Below are 19,591 nucleotides of genomic sequence, written 5' to 3'. Positions count from 1 at the left end.
ATTTTAATGATGGTTACGGGAGGAAAGTGTCACAATCGCACTCTGCTGTGTATGGGGCTGCATAGCCGTAGAGTGTCCATGATGACCCATGTCCACCTTCAAAAGCGCCTACAATGGGCACGCGAGGGTCAGAACTGGACCTTGGAGCAGTGGAAGAAGGTCACCTGGTCCAATGAGTCCTGTTTTCTTTTACATCACGTGGACGGCTGTGTAAGTGTGCACCATTTACCTGGGGAAGTGAGGCACCAGGATGCACTGTGGGAAGACGACTGGTGGAGGGAGTGTGATGCTCTGGGCAATGTTCTGCTGGGGGGGGCTGGGGGGGCGTGGTCTTGTGTCTGTCTGTGGGAGAGGGAAAGAGGTAAGGCTCGTCATCTGGGCTGTAATTACTCTAACACCTGTCTCTTATTATAGTGATGGTGGAGGGAGACCTGATAAAGCACGCCAGAGCATCAGAGTGGGGGAGAGAGTGGCTAAGAGCAGTGGTGTCTGAATGACTGGCAGCAAAACCCAGAGACTGCATACAGTTTTGCTCAAAAGTTTGCATACCCTTGGAGAATTGGTAATATATGTACCATTTGTAAAGAAAACGAGTGAGCAGGCAAAACACATGTCTTTTATTTCTTATGGGATTCATATTCAACTGTAAGTTATAACAGAATGGCTCAATCATAAAACGAAACATGGCAACAAAGAAAAAAAATGAAATGACCCCTATTCAAAAGTCTGCATACCCTTAGTTCTTAATACTGTGTATTGCCCCCTTTAGCATCAATGACAGCGTGCAGTCTTTTGTAATAGTTGTCAATGAGGCCTCAAATTCTTGCAGATGGTATAGCTGCCCATTCGTCTTGGCAAAATGCCTCCAGGTCATGCAAAGTCTTTGGTCGTCTTGCATGAACCGCACGTTTGAGATCTCCCCAGAGTGGCTTGATGATATTAAGGTCAGGAGACTGTGATGGCCACTCCAGAACCTTCACCTTTTTCTGCTGTAACCACTGGAGGGTCAACTTGGCCTTGTGCTTAAGGTAATTGTCATGCTGGAAAGTCCAAGAACGCCCCATGTGCAGCTTTCATGCAGAAGAATGCAAATTGTCTGCCAGTATTTTCTGATAACATGCTACATTCATCTTGCCATCAATTTTCACAAGATTCCCCATGCCTTTAGAGCTCACACCCCCCCAAAACATCAGTGAGCCACCACCATGCGTCACAGTGGGGATGGTATTCTTTTCACTATAGGCCTTGTTGACCCCTCTCCAAACAAAACTCTATTTTGGTCTCGTCACTCCAAATTATAGTGTGCCAGAAGCTGTGAGGTGTCATGGTGCTGTCGGCATATTGTAACCAGGCTTTTTTGTGGCATTGGTGCAGTAAAGGCTTCTTTCTGGCAACTCGACCATGCAGCTCATTTTTGTTCAAGTATTGTCGTATTGTGCTCCTTGAAACAACCACACCATCTTTTTCCAGAGCAGCCTGTATTTCTCCTGAGGTTACCTGTGGGTTTTTCTTTGTATCCCAAACAATTCTTCTGGCAGTTGTGGCTGAAATCTTTCTTGGTCTACCTGACCTTGGCTTGGTATCAAGAGATCCCCGAATTTTCCACTTCTGTTCAATCACAAGTGATTGAACAGTACTGATCAAATAATATCAATTAATAATCTAAACGGTAATGAACCGTAAAATATACAGGCATAAAAATGACATCCCGTAAAGCCTGAAACATGGTCACTATATTTTTTACAGTAAATGTTTGGTAACCACATCTACCGGTAATTTACACTAAAGGTTAAAATCTTTTTTTTTTTTGCAGAATTACACTGATACATGTAATGAACCATATAATGTTATTTTGCAAACATGTTGCCACAGTCACTTAGTTTTCATGTGATCTGGCTATTTTTATGTATGTATAAATTGAGACAGCACAAAATGTCATAACAAATGCTTATGAGTCATTTGTTGAGATTCATAGAACATTATCTTTGTTTCAAAACAAAAATTGGCTTTGAGTTATGACTGTGTGTCTCTTCAAGTAAATTAATTTTAACCACAGACCTTATTTTACTCATAAATCCAAAACTGCCTTTATAAAAAATTATAGGAATTTCCTGAGAGAACGTCATGGCCAAATACAGTAGCTTTCCGCCTTGGCCTTCGGTTTGATGCCACCAAGAAACAGTTTTATTCATGGAAATCATAGATTGATGTAATGTTACAGTATATATATAATGAATGGTATTAATACATTTTTAAATGGATATAAATTAACCTAATGCAGTAAACACATGTACCTAACTGCTTTATTGTCTTTACTGTGTGATTTATAGAGAATTGTCGCAACTGTCTGAATTTTTTTTTTTATACTTTTTTTTATACTTTTGAGCACTGATGATTAATAAATGTAGGTGTACAATGAAAGCAAACAACTTTACTTTGATAAGTCGCATTTGGATTTTCACTTGCATTTCAGCAATTTCAGTACCAACCATTTGTTTTTGTTTTTTTGAGGATTATGATTTTATATCTCTAAAGATGTACATATGTTTTGTGTTTACATTTTAAAAGCTGTCGATATGCTGATATTGTGTATTTCAGTGTACTGACATGTAGTTGTTAAAAAACAAACATGTACACTTTACTCATGTCCATGGTGGCCAAATAAGAAAAGTAAAAATGTCATCACTATTCATTGCCGTTTAAAAAAAAAAAAAAAAAAAAAAAGTCATCAAGATGCAACTTTATAAACTATTTTGCATAAATCAGTTACAATCAGCAACATTTCTGCCCTATAATGCCAAAATACAGTAAGTACGCCAACAATGAAACTGAAAAGAATTGCTTCAAAGTGTTTGACTCTCCAGCTAAATGTGGATTATTAAGTAGTCTCACTCTGTCTTTGAATAGAAGCACAGATGAGCCAAACCCATCTGTCACAAGGCAAAGTCTAAGAGACATAATTTTGGTTATAACTTGATTGACAAAATGTGTAGTTTCTGCATTTTGGCTTTGCTGGGCAGATTTGACGTAAGAAAGCTGCTGCGTTTTGAACAATTCCATTTAATTTCCTCTATCATGACTTTGGATTTATCCACCTCTTCCCCTGTCTAACCTTGCAGCTAAGGCACCTAATGTATGATGTATGAGAGCAAAGAATGCCAGCATGTGAGCAACCGCAGCAGGGCGGACTAGCTTAAGGCGAGGTTATCGTGAATCGAGTGAAATATAAAGCTTCACCTCTTCCAACAATATTAAGGTTATGATAATCTACATTTAAGTAAGCTCCCAAGTACGATGGATGCCAATGGATGCAGCCTCAGGTTATAGCATCAGCACATAGTGGAAAATAAACCCATACTTAAAGGTAAGCAGTTTTTATATTATTATTATATATACGGTATACTGTATAATATTTCATTATATATGGGGCCTGGGTAGCTCAGCGAGTATTGACGCTGACTACCACCCCTGGAGTCACGAGTTCGAATCCAGGGTGTGCTGGGTGACTCAAGCCAGGTCTCCTAAGCAATCAAATTGGCCCGGTTGCTAGGGAGGGTAGAGTCACATGGGGTAACCTCCTCATGGTCGCGATTAGTGGTTCTCGATCTCAATGGAGTGCATGGTGAGTTGTGCATGGACCGTGGAGAGTAGAATGAGCCTCCACATGCGGAGTCTCCACGGTGTCATGCACAACAAGCCACATGATAAGATACATGGATTGACTGTCTCAGAAGTGGAGGCAACTGAGACTTGTCCTCCACCACCCAGATTTAGGTGAGTAACCGCGCCACCACGAGGACCTACTAAGTAGTGGGAATTGGGCATTCCAAATTGAGAGTAAAGGGGATAAAAAATAAATAAATAAATAAATAAAATAAATATTTAATTATATACTATGTATTATATACAGTATATACACTGTATATATGGTTTGTTTTTCTACTAGTAGTTTCATTGGCTGCCAAAATGATGCTGACTGAATTGCATGACTGAATATGAGCTATAATCAGCATGCTAATGTGAATTTCAAAGAAGAAATGAATAATGTCTTTCCTTGCACTCTCCCCAAGGTTTCCATTGGATGATGACCAAATGCGAAATACCAAGGAAACCGAAGACAGAGGTGCCAAATGCGATCATAACCCATTCATTCAGTATGTTCATTTGCAGTATGCCAAAATGAAGGAGAAAGGAGACACATTTTTTCTTTGTTTATGAGTGCATGGGGGTTTTATATTGTTTTTGCCCAAGGTTTTTGTTTTTTTTTCATGTCTTTTTGCTTTAGGCATTATATATTTAGAGCTGTGCGCCAATATAATTTGTTGAAGAAAACAATACAGCTAAAAATGGCGTTTGTTTCGTAATAATGCCTGGCTAACTGTAAATTATCCTGCTTATTACATGCAGATGTACTAAATAAGTAAATAAATAAACATGAAACATTGAATTGAGTTGAAGTTTGCATTGGTATGTTATGCATGGAGATTTACCACTGCACGTTTTTTGATTTCCCCATTTTGCCAATGTTGCTCTCAGGACAAGTGCATTCTGACTGTCTGGTGAGAATGCCGCTTCAGGAATTTAGTAGGTCTATGGAAAGATGCTTGCATCTGCCTTTTTTGTGCAAGGTAAAAAGACCTACCAGTAGTTTTGTGACTGAGGAAATAAACACAGTCTGAACATGTCAGGCCTCTGAGCAGAATCGATTCTCCTGAGCTCTCCTGAATCTAGTTTCCCAACACCTCAGAATCGAAGAATCGACTCTTAATGGAATCAACTCCCAGCTCTACATGTAAAAACTTTTTACAGCGGAGATTAAGGGGCAATGTGGATCAGATCTTATGCGGTTTAGGCTACTGTATGTCTACATTAATCCGGATACATTTGAAAATGGCTTTTTCCTTTTCAAAACGTTCTCCATCCACACTGCCGTTTTCACACGTTTTCCAAAAGTTGCTTGTCCACAATGAAACGTATGAAAGCGCTTAAATCCACTTACTGTGCATATGAAAAATCGCCGTTGCAAGTACAGTCTGAAACGGAATTGGCCACGTGTTCCATTGCCAGACATAGTTCATAGTAAACTTCCCGTCGCCTTTAAAGGAATGCAATGTGAAGGTTGTGCAAAGCAGCATTTATCTTTACCAACACTATCAAAGTGAATATTAGGCACAACAGAGCCACTACAACACAGGCCGCCATCTTGATTGTTTTGGTTGAATGGATCACATGACCACGGCACATGACAACAAATATGTCATCATTTTCAGATATATCTGTTTTCGCAGTCCACACTACAACGCGAAGACTGTGTTTTCACATTTATCCACATTTTCAAAAAGCTCAGTTTTCACTGACGGAAGAAAAAGATGCATTTTCAAACGAAAACATATTAGTGTGGAGTGGACGTGGCCTTAGTCAAAGGTCTGACATTGCAAGGCCAAGATTATTATTAAAATTATTACAAAATAGTGTACATATAAATAAAAAATGAAAAAATAATCAGTGTGTTCAGGACCCAAACGTGAATAGTAGGGGTTTTGTTTCACCCTCGAGGAGATTGTTTTGTGATAATGAGCGACTGATTGTACATTACCTCGCTTATTACAGGTGCATCTCAATAAATTAGAATGTCATGGAAAACTTCATTTATTTCAGTAATTCAACTCAAATTGTGAAACTCGTGTATCAAATAAATTCAATGCACACAGACTGAAGTAGTTTAAGTCTTTGGTTCTTTTAATTGTGATGATTTTGGCTCACATTTAACAAAAACTCACCAATTCACTATCTCAAAAAATTAGAATATGGTGACATGCCAATCAGCTAATCAACTCAAAACACCTGCAAAGGTTTCCTGAGCCTTCAAAATGGTCTCTCAGTTTGGTTCACTAGGCTACGCAATCATGGGGAAGACTGCTGATCTGACAGTTGTCCAGAAGACAATAATTGACACCCTTCACAAGGAGGGTAAGCCACAAACACTCATTGCCAAAGAAGCTGGCTGTTCACGGAGTGCTGTATCCAAGCATGTTAACAGAAAGTTGAGTGGAAGGAAAAAGTGTGGAAGAAAAAGATGAACAACCAACCGAGAGAACCGCAGCCTTATGAGGATTGTCAAGCAAAATCGATTCAAGAATTTGGGTGAACTTCACAAGGAATGGACTGAGGCTGGGGTCAAGGCATCAAGAGCCACCACACACAGACATGTCAAGGAATTTGGCTACAGTTGTCGTATTCCTCTTGTTAAGCCACTCCTGAACCACAGACAATGTCAGAGGCGTCTTACCTGGGCTAAGGAGAAGAAGAACTGGACTGTTGCCCAGTGGTCCTAAGTCCTCTTTTCAGATGAGAGCAAGTTTTGTATTTCATTTGGAAACCAAGGTCCTAGAGTCTGGAGGAAGGGTGGAGAAGCTCATAGCCCAAGTTGCTTGAAGTCCAGTGTTAAGTTTCCACAGTCTGTGATGATTTGGGGTGCAATGTCATCTGCTGGTGTTGGTCCACTGTGTTTTTTGAAAAGCAAAGTCACTGCACCCGTTTACCAAGAAATTTTGGAGCACTTCATGCTTCCTTCTGCTGACCAGCTTTTTAAAGATGCTGATTTCATTTTCCAGCAGGATTTGGCACCTGCCCACACTGCCAAAAGCACCAAAAGTTGGTTAAATGACCATGGTGTTGGTGTGCTTGACTGGCCAGCAAACTCACCAGACCTGAACCCCATAGAGAATCTATGGGGTATTGTCAAGAGGAAAATGAGAAACAAGAGACCAAAAAATACAGATGAGCTGAAGGCCACTGTCAAAGAAACCTGGGCTTCCATACCACCACAGCAGTGCCACAAACTGATCACCTCCATGCCACGCCGAATTGAGGCAGTAATTAAAGCAAAAGGAGCCCCTACCAAGTATTGAGTACATATACAGTAAATGAACATACTTTCCAGAAGGCCAACAATTCACTAAAAATGTGTTTTTTATTGGTCTTATGATGTATTCTAATTTTTTGAGATAGTGAATTGGTGGGTTTTTGTTAAATGTGAGCCAAAATCACCACAATTAAAAGAACCAAAGACTTAAACTACTTCAGTCTGTGTGCATTGAAATTATTTTATACACGAGTTTCACAATTTGAGTTGAATTACTGAAATAAATGAACTTTTCCACGACATTCTAATTTATTGAGATGCACCTGTATATCTGTCCTAAATTCTTCACTTTTACATGTTATTTTAAGGCTCTCCGATTAAACTTGTGAGCCCTTATTTCTTCTCCTCCTCTGTGTCACTGCGTGTATGAACATATGACCAAGAACATTTGCCATTACGCAAACTTAAAATTAAAGTGAAACCAGAGCACTTTGCGTTCACTATCAAAATCCTTGCTTATATTTTCGCAGGAGTTTGGCACGAACCACCGCAGATGGCAAGTGCATAACAGCGCTTCAGAAGTGGTTAATCTTTGTGCACTCTTCTCTCTGTGTGGTCTATGGTTCATCTGGAGTGCCCACATAATGCGATAATAAAAACTAAATGAGACACAAAAACGCAGCATTCATAGAATTTCTATATTAGCTTAAAATTCCCTTATTTGGTCACAGTGTTGGCCCTACCTAATAAGCGACATAATAGGCTGCATAGGTCCCCACAACCTCCAGGGGGCCCCCTACAACAGGTTCAGTATAGTCAAGTAATAATTTGCACTTACTATAAAAAAATAGCACTGCCCACACAGCCCGGCTATATGCACGCCAGTAGTCCAATGTAAACTGTCAAATCTACAAAAAATATATATATTTTAAAATTAAAGTAAAGGAGACATAACTATGTACATTTGACATTTGTACATCAAAGAACTGCAGTGGGAACATTCAGTGCAGGCGATCACAGATCGAGTCTGTCTTTTGTCAATTTCACTCTTCTCCCCATGTCCATCCCATTTAAGTGAAGACAAACAGTGGCTGTATGCTGTTGGAGACTCTTTATTTTAAATAAAAATCAACACACAATGTGTAAATAAAATGTCTAAGGGGAGTGTGATATCACTGAATGTAAACACAATGTCCTCGCAGTGATCGCGGGGCTCACTGAAGGTTGTACAGTGCAGAGAAGGGTTTGGTTTAGGTATGGGGTGGGGGAGGTGGTGATCGGCCACATTCGCACTTTTCCTGGTCTGGGAAGTGTGGGTAGTAACCTTCTTCAGCGGCTCGGCATCTCACGGGTCGGCAGAGAGTGAGGATCATGAAGCGCACACACAGGGAAGAGACTGGTGTTTCTAGAGCCACGCTCTGCACAAAGCAGGAGCGTTTAGTCCCTCTGACAATGATGTATTTAAGTTCTGTCACAATATTTATACTACATACACTGAATATGTTGTTATATTATATACTGTTTTAGAATACACTGCTGTGTGAATCGTATCTGCCACAATTCACACCAGGGTGCAAATAGCATCCATCCATCCATCTTCGACTGCCTATCCAGGACCGGGTCGTGGTGGCTGCAGACTAAGCAAAGTAGCCCATTCATCCTTTTCCCCGGCCACATCCTTCAGCTTATCCTGGGGGATCCCGAGGCATTTCCAGGCCAGCCGAGAGATATAATCCCTCCAGCGTGTTCTGGGTCTTCCCCTGGGCCTCCTCCCAGTTGGACATGCCTGAAACATCTCTGCAGGAAGGCATCCAGGAAGCATCCTTATCAGTTGCACCTCAACTGGCTTCTTTCAACACAGATCTACTCCAAGCCCCTCTTGGATGTCAGAGCTCATTTAGGCCTCTTGTATTCGCAATCTTATTCTTTCGGTCACTTGGAGGTGCTGATCCTCATCCCAAACACTTGGCCACAAACCTCCCAAGTGCACGCTGGAGGTCACAGCATGATGTTGCCAACAGGACCACATCATCTGCAAACAGCAGGGATGCAATCCTGAGGCCCCCAAACTGGACAAACTCCACACCTTGGCTGCGCCTTGAGATCATATCCATGAATATCACAAACAGGATCGGTGACAAGAGACAGCCTTGTCAGAGTCCAACACCCACTGTGAACAAGCTTGACTTAATGCAGAGGATACGGACACAGCTCTCGCAACAGTTATACAGGGACCGAATGGCACGCATTAGCAGCCCCGGTACCACATACTACCACAGCGTCCCCCACAGGACATCCCGGAGGACATGGTCATATGCCTTCTCCAAGTCCACAAAACACATGTAAACTGGAAGAGCAAACGCCACCTCTAAGACCCGCACTAAAGTAAAGAGCTGATCCACTGTTCCATGACGGGGATGGAATACGCATTGTTCCTCCTCAATCTGAGGTTCAACAATCAGCCGAAGTCTCCTCTCCAGCACCCTGGCATAAGCTTTCCCAGGTAGGCTGAGAAGTGTGATCCCTCGATAGTTGGAACACACCCTCCGGTCCCCCTTTTTAAAAATGGGAACCACCACATCTGTCTGCCAATCCCTAGGTTCCACCCCAGATGTCTACTCAATCCTAAAAAGGCCTGTCAGCCATGACAACCCAACAACATCCAGGGCCTTCAGCATCTTAGGGCGAATCTCATCCACCCCTAGCACCTTGCCACTTCGGAGCTCTTTGACTACCTCAGTGACCACAGCCAGGGAAATGGGTGTCAACCCCCCCAAGACCTCCATCCCTGCCTCCTCCACAGAGTGCATGTTAGTTGGGTTTAGGAGTTCCTCAAAGTGTTCTTTCCACCGATCGACTATATTGCCAGACGAGGTCAACAGTTCCCCGCCCCAGCCTACAACAGCCTGGACAAATCCCTGCTTTCCTCGTCTGAGCCATCTTACAGTTTTCCAGAGCCTAAACAGGGTCCACTCGGACTCCATGTCTCTAGCCTCCTCCAAGAAGAGGGAGAAGCTCCTCCGGAGGTGGTGATTAAGAATCTTCTGGACAGGGGTCTCTTCCGAACGTTCCCAGTTCACCCTCATGATCCGTTTGGGTTTGCCAGGTCTATCTGGCAGTTTCCCAAGCCATCTGATCCAACTCACCACCAGGTGGTGATCGCTTGACAGCTCAGCTCCTCTTTTCAACCGAGTGTCCAGAACATACGGCCGCAGGTCTGATGACACGACAATAAAGTCGATCATTAACCCTTGGCCTAAGGTGCTCTTGTATCAAGTACACTTATGAACAACCTTATGTTCGAACATGGTTTTTGTTATGGCCAATCCATGACTAGCACAGAAGTCCAATAACAGAACACCGCTCGGGTTCAGATTAGGCAGGCCGAGTCCTCAGCTGGCACCCCCTCCAGGGCCCCTCCTAGGGTCACCAAGAAGGCTAAATACTCTGGACTGCAGTTCAGTGCACAAGTACAGACCAAAGTCAGAGCTTTTCCCCCTGCAACACAAAGTCACAATGAAGCGACCCTCTCATTTACTAGGCTAAACTCCAAGATCGTAGCACCAAGCCGGGGGCTTGTGATTACACCCACACCCACTCGACGTCATTCACCCTGAGCAACTCCGGAGAAGGAGAGAGTCCAACCCCTGTCCAGGAGTTTGGTTCCAGAGCCAGAACAGTGTGTAGAGGTGAGTCCAACTATATCTAGCTGGTATCTCTCAACCTCACACACTAATTCTGTCTCCTTTCCCACCAGTGATGTCACATTCCATGTTCCAAAAGCCAGTTTCTGTAACCAATATCATGTGCCACAATTTATCTACCTTGCTTTAATTTGGTAATTTAATTATTTCTTTTTCATTTGCACCGTCTTGTCATTTATTTTTATATATTTATTAATGTGTGCATATGATCAGTGTGTTTGGTTAATTTAAATAATTATATTCTTTCATTTTTGTACTTCAGTTTTACCTGTGCTAATAATGAATTTGAAAGAGTTTTGCATTTTAAAGTGTTATACTTTTGTATAAATTTACTTTATTTGCACAGAGTGGTTAGGTGTATGTGTAGGTAGGGGGCCCCTTTTGAAAATCTGCTTAGGGCCCCCAAAATGCTAGGGCTGGCCCTTTTTGGACAAATGTGATTGGAATTTGAAGTGCAAAATAGTCACAGTTCTCACCAATAATCGTGGTTAGATCAAATAATTGCTTTTTTTTTTTATAATTTCTATAAAAATTATGCATGCAATTTTTATAACCATATTGTCTACATGGAATATTTATACTTCACAAATTTGATAACACTTTAAAATAAAGTTGTATATGTTAACATAAGTTAACTACTTTATATTAGTTAACATGAACAAAAATATTAACATTACTTCTACAGCATTTATTAATCTTGGTTAATGTTAATTTCAATATATATGGATAATTATTTTTATTAAATGTATATGTTAACATCAGATAATGTACTTTGAACTATGAACAATTGTTTTGTTTTTGTTTTGTTTTTTATAAATTAACATTAAAATATTGTTCATTGTTAGTTCATGATACCTAATGCATTAACTAATGTTAACTAACAGAACCTTATTCTGGAAATACTTCTGGAGTTTTTCTTTTACAAAAAAATCATGTCACACCTCAGGACTATTTAATATTAACTAGTGAAGGCAAAAAGTGATTAAAAATGGTGAAAACTTCAAAGAAATGGTGACCAGTTGCAAGACTTAAAATATACATTTTCCCTTACACATTTATATACATTTTAACCTAAAATTGTGTTGTTGATTGAAAAAAAAAAAAAACTTAATGGATACGTTATGTGCCTACCAACATACTGTGCAAAATATTTCAGCATATCATCCCTGTCTGATGAAAAACACATACTGTATCTACAAAAAACTAATTTTTCAAGAGCATGGAAAAACTCTTTCTCATAAACAATCTTACAAGATACTGTACTTGTTAAACAGACATCTTTTCATTGGTTATTTTGATGCACAATTCAAACAATGGGAAAAAGTCATTCGATGCATTCTGTCTATGGTAAAAAGTCAAAATTGACAAAAGTGGAGATATGTGTTTTTCATCGGACAGCGACGATATACCGTATGTGTACAACTCAATTGCTATAATTAGACAGTATAAGCCTATATCACATAGTCCTGTCATTGGCCAAACCATTCTTACTTATCCGTATTGGTCGACCACTATTCAAGACAGCACCAGTACACACCCGCATACACACAAGAATGTTTTTATCCTCCTCAAAATAAGTGCTTATGGAACAAAAACTTGACAGGTTTTCTTACGTTGTTGCTTGTCCTTGCAATTGATGAAAGACGACAACTGACACATCTCAAAAAACAATACGGAATTATAAAACAGTATGGACTATATATAATACAGGTTGAGGTCTAAACCAAGCCAAACTGTAAGAGAAAAAAGATGGTAGATATCGAATTAATCAGATAAGCTTTACAGTGTGTGCTGCAACATCAGTTTGTCAGCATGTTTACTTGTTTTGCCTTTCTCAATTAGTGCCAAACCTCACTGCTCTTGTTTTCTCAACACGTTATATTTTTGCTCTCCCAGTGTTTCCACAGAGCAATGCTTTGAATAAAAAATGGCAGACACAAAGTGCCCATGATGCCTCTGTTCATTTGCCTACCTTACTTGAAGGCAAGGTCACCCAAGTAGATGGGCAGGATGCGTTTGTGGAGCCCCCTTGAGAATTTAATCAGATCAGTACCACATCAGCTCCACTGCAGAAATTAAGCCCCCTGTTGTGTGCGAAAAGTATTTGTGAGTAAATTGATAAATAGCTATCAAAGACACCACATTTTTCTCTTCACACGGCACAAACTCTCACAGAAATTGACACATACTCTGCTGAATTATGCATGTTGTCTCCATCGCCTGTCTCTTTATTGTCAAGCATTTCGTTCCTGCTTTACATGAAATCTGATTGAGGAACAGATGAAATGTCAACTTTAGCCAAGTCTGCAAACAGGGGGATTGTTGTAATTTTGTGTGGCACAAAGACGTCCTCTCCCAGAGAATCAGAGGGGAAAAGCTTTTCAGTAAACCGAACAGATACAAATGAAACAGTCTGGCCTTTGTATTTGCATCTCATTTACTCGATTCTCCTGCACTATGCGTATCAGTCGAATTCATGCTTTTGTGTACATTTGTGCATAGTAAAGAAAAATCTTTTTCAATAGTATCTTTAATAGTTTCTAATTCTAATCAGTTTCACTGTAAAATAAAATAAAATATATATTTCTGCAACACTAGTGTCACCAAATGGACTGCAAAAATTAAAAATACAAAATTCCTTTTTTTCAGATTCCAAAAAACTCCCCTACCTTTAATTGGTTGCACAAACAAACAAACTCAAACTATTAGTAAGTCCAATTTTGCTGTGTGGGGCTGGTCAGGATGCTCATAAAAAAAGAGGAATGTTTTGATAGCAGTGGAGTCATAGTATTTACACTTTGGTTATAAAGTATTTAGTATTTATGCTTAGATATATGCAGGGACCAAAAATGGTTCAAGCAATGAAAACAAAAACCAAAAACAGAAAGTAACCAAAAACGGGAACAATGTGATTTTCAATTGTTCCGGAGTGAAAACATTATTTGTAAAATGCTGGTAACTGGTTATAACCGGTTAATTTCATTTGGATGTTTAATTTTTTTTCATGAAACCAAAGGCCAGAAGGTTTATCACAATACATTTTTGGAACTAAACCACTTCATGTTGCCCGTAAAAATTAAACGTGCTTTTATCCTAATTAATTAATTAATTAAAGGAAACTGCTGCATCACACATTTCTTTGCATAATTATCCGTTGTGGATGTTGAATTCTGTGAATGAAAACTTTTTCAACAACTATGTATAAATACTACATATACATGCATGGTTAATCCAGATACAAGGAAAAATATAGTGGTAAAAAGTACATTTCTCAGTTCTTTCCCAGTCTTAACTGAATGTTTGTTAGATGTTATGCATTAATGGAGATTTGATGCAGCCAGATTTTGATTGAGAAGCAGATGTGTACTTAAATTTATACTTAACTGTTAATTAACTGTATGCTTGTTATGATTTATATGCTAATATATCCACCACACAGAAAAAAATGCTTATTGTGGTGAGGCAAGTGGCTTAATTTGAGCTTGTTTTTCCAGACCAGGTTTCTACTGTCATTTTAAAAATAACTTTATTAACCATTCTTTTATTTTGTTCTAACCAGTAAACATTTGGAAAGGAGGCTTTGGAACTTCTGAACCGGAATGAAAAAATACAGTTTTTGCTCAGAACAAACCGAAATGAATTTTTTTTTTTTTTTTTCGTTTTTAGCCCCTGGTTATACGAGATAGAATAAATAAAAAATAATAATACACATCAGCTTTAAAAACAAAAAGACTATAAAATTGTTACAGTAAAAAAAACTGTTAATTGTTTAATTGTAAGCTACCTTACCATACATGGTGAAAAATGCTATAAGGTTTAAAAAGACAGACAAATACTTTTATGGCAAAATATTGCTAAAAACTTTACTCGATTTGAGTTATTCTTTGTCAACTCAACCAAACTTCAAAAACTTCCCCATCTGGAATGACTGATTTTGAAAGATTGTAATTTTTCTGAAGAAAGACAAACAATTATGATGATGAGAGCCAAAGTATTAAATGCTATAGCTCAATATTTACTGAGAAATCGATTATTTTGTACAGGACTCAAAATTAAAATTTTCGCCAATGATTTCGAAGCTAAACTACAGGTAAAAAAAATTACCTTAGAAAGGTTGCAGCAGGTGAAGCTAGTTTTTCTTTAAAACTAGAAATAGATTTTTATTTAAATAATGTTAAAATCTTGATTTTTTGAGAGTCCAAACATACACTATTATTAAGAATAAGCTACACGTGTCGCTCTTCAGTTAGTGCAATACTAGTTTTTGGATTTTGAAAATGTACATCTGCAAAGCTCTGGAATGCATCATTAGGTGCAACAAAGGTGCTGGAAGTTTTGTAGAGATTATCTTATTATTATTTTCTGCCCTTAAAGTGACTGGGTATCAGACACTATAAATCATAGAAATCTTAAACTTGGTGTTTATCTTTCACGAGTAAAACAAAAATCAAAAACACACTTTTGAACTGGAGACCTCAAGTTGAGTTGACATTGAATGACTCCTTATCTTTTACAGTGAAAAAGACTATTTCAACTATCAAGAAGATTTTTGTAGTTCAAGTTGCTATAGTAACATTATATGATTTCTGATATATACAGATAAATACGAAACAAAATAGTGATACCAATATGCCATCCCGTATTCTGAAATATCGTCACTGATACTTTTGAGAGTGGAGATTGACATGCTAGGTGACATGTTGACTATATTAAAAACATTTAGCGATCATTCCCCATATAAACACACTGAATACTTGACAGTTTTAGATATGATGCAACAACGAGAAAGCTACCCATCCTGTGTGTGTGTGCACAATATCCTTGTTTTCAAAAGAATGCACTAGAAATATGTAGAGGAAGCTACACAGGTTAACAAAGCAATCGTTGCTTGTTTTGTTTTTGAATAAAATATGAAGAATACTGAAACATAGCATAGGCAAAGACAGCTTTATCTTCACAGTGTGGGTAAATGGGGTCGCTGCAAAACCAAAACGAGAGCAACTGTACTATCATGTAGGCGGGAAAAAATCTTTAAGTTGTTGTAAAACGCTGTAATCAATTATTAACACACTCATCTCTTCGAAATGATAATTTGCTGAAGCAGTACCCTTTGTGAGCACTCGAGTGGGAGGCTTTTTGTGCTATTTGAAAATGCTGTTAGCAGAAAATATTATGGTCGGTGTGATATTTTCAAAGGTTATAACACATCTTGCTCAGTGGTTGTCCTCGTGGACGTATTAATAAAAGGTTGTGCTTGTCACTGTTAACAAATCCACTGACAAATAACAGGCCAACATGCCATTTTGATTTTCTACTCTCCATGCGGCAAAGACAAAGCTCTGGCCAGAACACATTTGTGGACTCTGCATTAAAATTGTTGCATTAACTTCATGCCCCTTAAATGCATATGTGGGTAAAAAAAAAAAAAAAGACCCAGGTAAAATCTAGATACTTATTCTTTATAAAGCTACATATTTTTTCAAGGAAAATTAACTTTAATGATAATTTTATTAGTAATTTAGGATAAAATGTTTATTTTTATTTCATTGTTATAAATTTTTTTTTTACTCTATATTGCCGTGTGATTTTATATTTCTATATTACTATATGTAGCTATGTGTGGTGTTCGGAGTGGTGACATACTGAATAGGCTACCATAACAAACACATATGGGTTTTATAGGACCCATATATGTGTTCAAGGGGTAGTGATGAAAATTCTCTTATAATTAAAAAAATATTCAACTAAATTTGAAAAAAGTCAGTTCACATGATAGAAGACACCTTAATTGAGGAATCAAAAGACCACTTCATGTAAAAATGATGTCTTAAAAATATGGCTGTCGATTAAACACGTTAATTCAGTGCAATTATAAATTATATAATTATATAGTGTAATTAAATAAAAAATAATGCGTTAAAAAAATTTAATGCAATTAATCATGTCCCCGGACCTTAATAAGATTCCTGAGCAATTCAATCTTGAAGTACCACCTGTTTTCTCCAGGGGGCAGTAAACGAAGCTTCAGCTTTATAGGCAATGCTCAGCTTATACAGAGAACAAACCAACCCTTCAGCAGACACAACATGAGGACGCATTATTGAGTTTACAACACATCTTAATGGAGCGCAAATCTGAATTTAGGGAGCTCAAGACGGGTTTTTCTAAGTATTAAACTATGTTTAACTTGGGACGGCGACCTAAAAATGGTATGTTTATGACGTGACACAACCAAACTGAGACACCCCAAAAGCATCATTCTGATGCAGGTGTACACTGACGGGTCCTTAAACAAGCCCTCATAATAAATCTTGGACTGATTGACAAATTAATTTGCAAAATGGATTGCTGTGAACTGTAAGGCAATGATTGGCAATGATTGGCTTAAGTTCAATAATATGTTCAATTGCTTATGTTCAGTTGCCTTATCAGTGCTTAACTGCTCTGCCACAATAATGTAATGCGTTTTAATTATATGAATATTTTTATAACATGCATCACATGCATTATTTATATATATATATATATATATATATATATATATATATATATATATATATATATATATATATATATATAATTATTTAAATATAACTATTTCATAATTATATATTGAATTATTGTTATTTGAGAAGCTTTCTCAGCAAATATTTATATATGTGATTAATTTAATTAATTAATCGGCACACCATGTAATTAATTCGATTAACATTTTTAATCGATTGACAGCCCTGATGGATGGATGGATGGATGGATGGATGGATTTCCCATTCCCCAACGCTAACAAGAATTGTGGATTTTAAAGGTAGCAAAGAGTATTTTAAAACATAATAATAAATTATGCAGCCATGCGCCACAAGCAGTTCTGCAGTGCGTCCACTTCTTTGCATTAACGTCAGAGTTGCTAATTGCTTCAAGCTCATTGGCTTGCCACAAAAGAAATCATCCCTCTTCTATTCACCGAAACTAAGACATAGGCATCTTTTTAGTAGTTAAGCATGTGTTTCACATCTAATGGCAGCAAATGGGATGTTTCAAATTGCATTTTATAGATAAAACTGCTCTCAGCAAGACAATATTGATACTTATGTAATTTACCATCTCAGGAGGAAGAAAATGTGAGTGTTTCAGTCAACCACTACTTAAAGCCATTTTTCAATAAAATGAGAATCAGCTGTTGTGTTCATATTAGCATTTAACCATACCACTCTTACTATTTCTGCAGTGTCATCATTCATTTCTTGTTCTGTAACTTACCAGTCTAATACTTTATTAATAGGTTCTATTAAAAGAGAACACGAATAAGCGAATTTTTTTATTTAGCAGATTTTTTATCCAAAGCAAGTGACTTATTACAGGGACAGTTCCCTGGAACAGTCCGAGGTTAAGTGCTCTGCTCAAGGCACAGTGATGATAAGGGAACTCAGCAGCTCTCATGGTTCAAATGTTGGACCTTTGGGTTATCAGGCCAGAGTTTAAACTGCTACACCACCAACATCTGCTAAAAAAGGAAATGTTCGCCAAAAAAACATATATTTCTGTCATCATTTACTCACCCTTATGTCGTTCCAAGCTTGTATGACTTCTTTTTATCTGTGGAACACAAAAAGAAGTTAGTCAGAATCAATGATTGCTTTAAGACAACAAAGGAAGCATGGCTTCCCCTAAAATTTCCTTAGAAATATTGCAATGACAGGTTTAATATATGTACAAATAATCTATATAAATTAATGAATTAGTTTAGCAACTAAAATGTATAAAATCAAATAAAGGTAATCGCTATCACTCTGTTCATTCAAGTAAAACAAGGTGTTTCTAAATGAATGTGTCCACAGGTGTCAGTGGACGCACATTCCATAGAGCGCTATTAAAGCCGTGATTCAATAGAAGTCTATGGCAGATTCATGTACCATTCAAATCAATGATGCAAAAGATTGATGTTGATTGGACAAGAGGCTCTAAACACATCATTTTGTGTCCCACTTGGACACCGTGCTTCTCTGGAAATCTATGGAGCTTCATGAGCACTATTTGCATCGGATCTGCATCTTATTGCCTGTTGGACATTGGGCTTTCAATCAATGTACTTCTGAATATGATGATTGGTCAAGCTCTCAAATGGGCAGGACTTCACCACAAACAGATAATATTTAAAATGTATGCAAAAAAGTATAATAAAAGTTTCATATCAGTAGTCGATATGTTAAAGTCAGAAGCGTGATACATCTTCATGCAACACATTTTAATATTTGTAAACACAAATGAGATTTGAGAGCAAATCAGCAAATCTATCTTATATTAGCAAATAATGACTTTGGTATGTTCCTGATACAAAGCTATCGTATGACTTCTGAAGACTTGTGAATATTGCACACAAGTCATATGGGCTACTTGTATGGTGCTTCTTTGTCATTTTTGAAGTTTCACAGTGTGTGGTCACTGTATGTTTTTATTGTCTTCCTGTTGTAAGTGTACTGTTAAATCGCTTAACAATTTCCACAATTAAATATGGCTTGGCTACAGCCATATGTTGCACTGCTTGCTCTAACAGGGTGGCTTGCAGGAAAAACTATTGCACTATAACCTCAACTGAGCATGTAACAAACTAGTTAAACAAACATTAACTTAAGCGGTGTGTCAGTACTAAAATACACAATAAAGATAACAGGTGTAACACGCAGGGTGAAAAATCATCACACTTACAAGCTTACAAGGTCAGTTTAAATTTCATGGCGGAAATTTAGCCTGTCAATGTTTGCGTGTGTGTTAGCATTACACTGCTGCTTGTTAGCCCATTTAGACAGAAAATATGGAGAAGGCATATGGGAGAAAAGATTTGACATTGAATTGAATGGAAAGGCCTTCAATTCTGACATAGATGGTGGCTGCAAAAGCAGACAGAATGTTTATCCGGTTTTATATTAACCTGGATTCCGTGGAATCCGAGGACCCAAAATCCTCTTGGTTTAAAGGGGTAGTTCACCCACAAATGAAAAGTCTGTCAACATTCACTCACCCTTAT

The sequence above is a fragment of the Myxocyprinus asiaticus genome, chromosome 3, assembly GCF_019703515.2.
Source record: "Myxocyprinus asiaticus isolate MX2 ecotype Aquarium Trade chromosome 3, UBuf_Myxa_2, whole genome shotgun sequence".
Taxonomy (NCBI): domain Eukaryota; kingdom Metazoa; phylum Chordata; class Actinopteri; order Cypriniformes; family Catostomidae; genus Myxocyprinus; species Myxocyprinus asiaticus.
The sequence above is the reverse complement of the archived record's forward strand: the minus strand, read 5'-3'. Positions refer to the sequence as shown.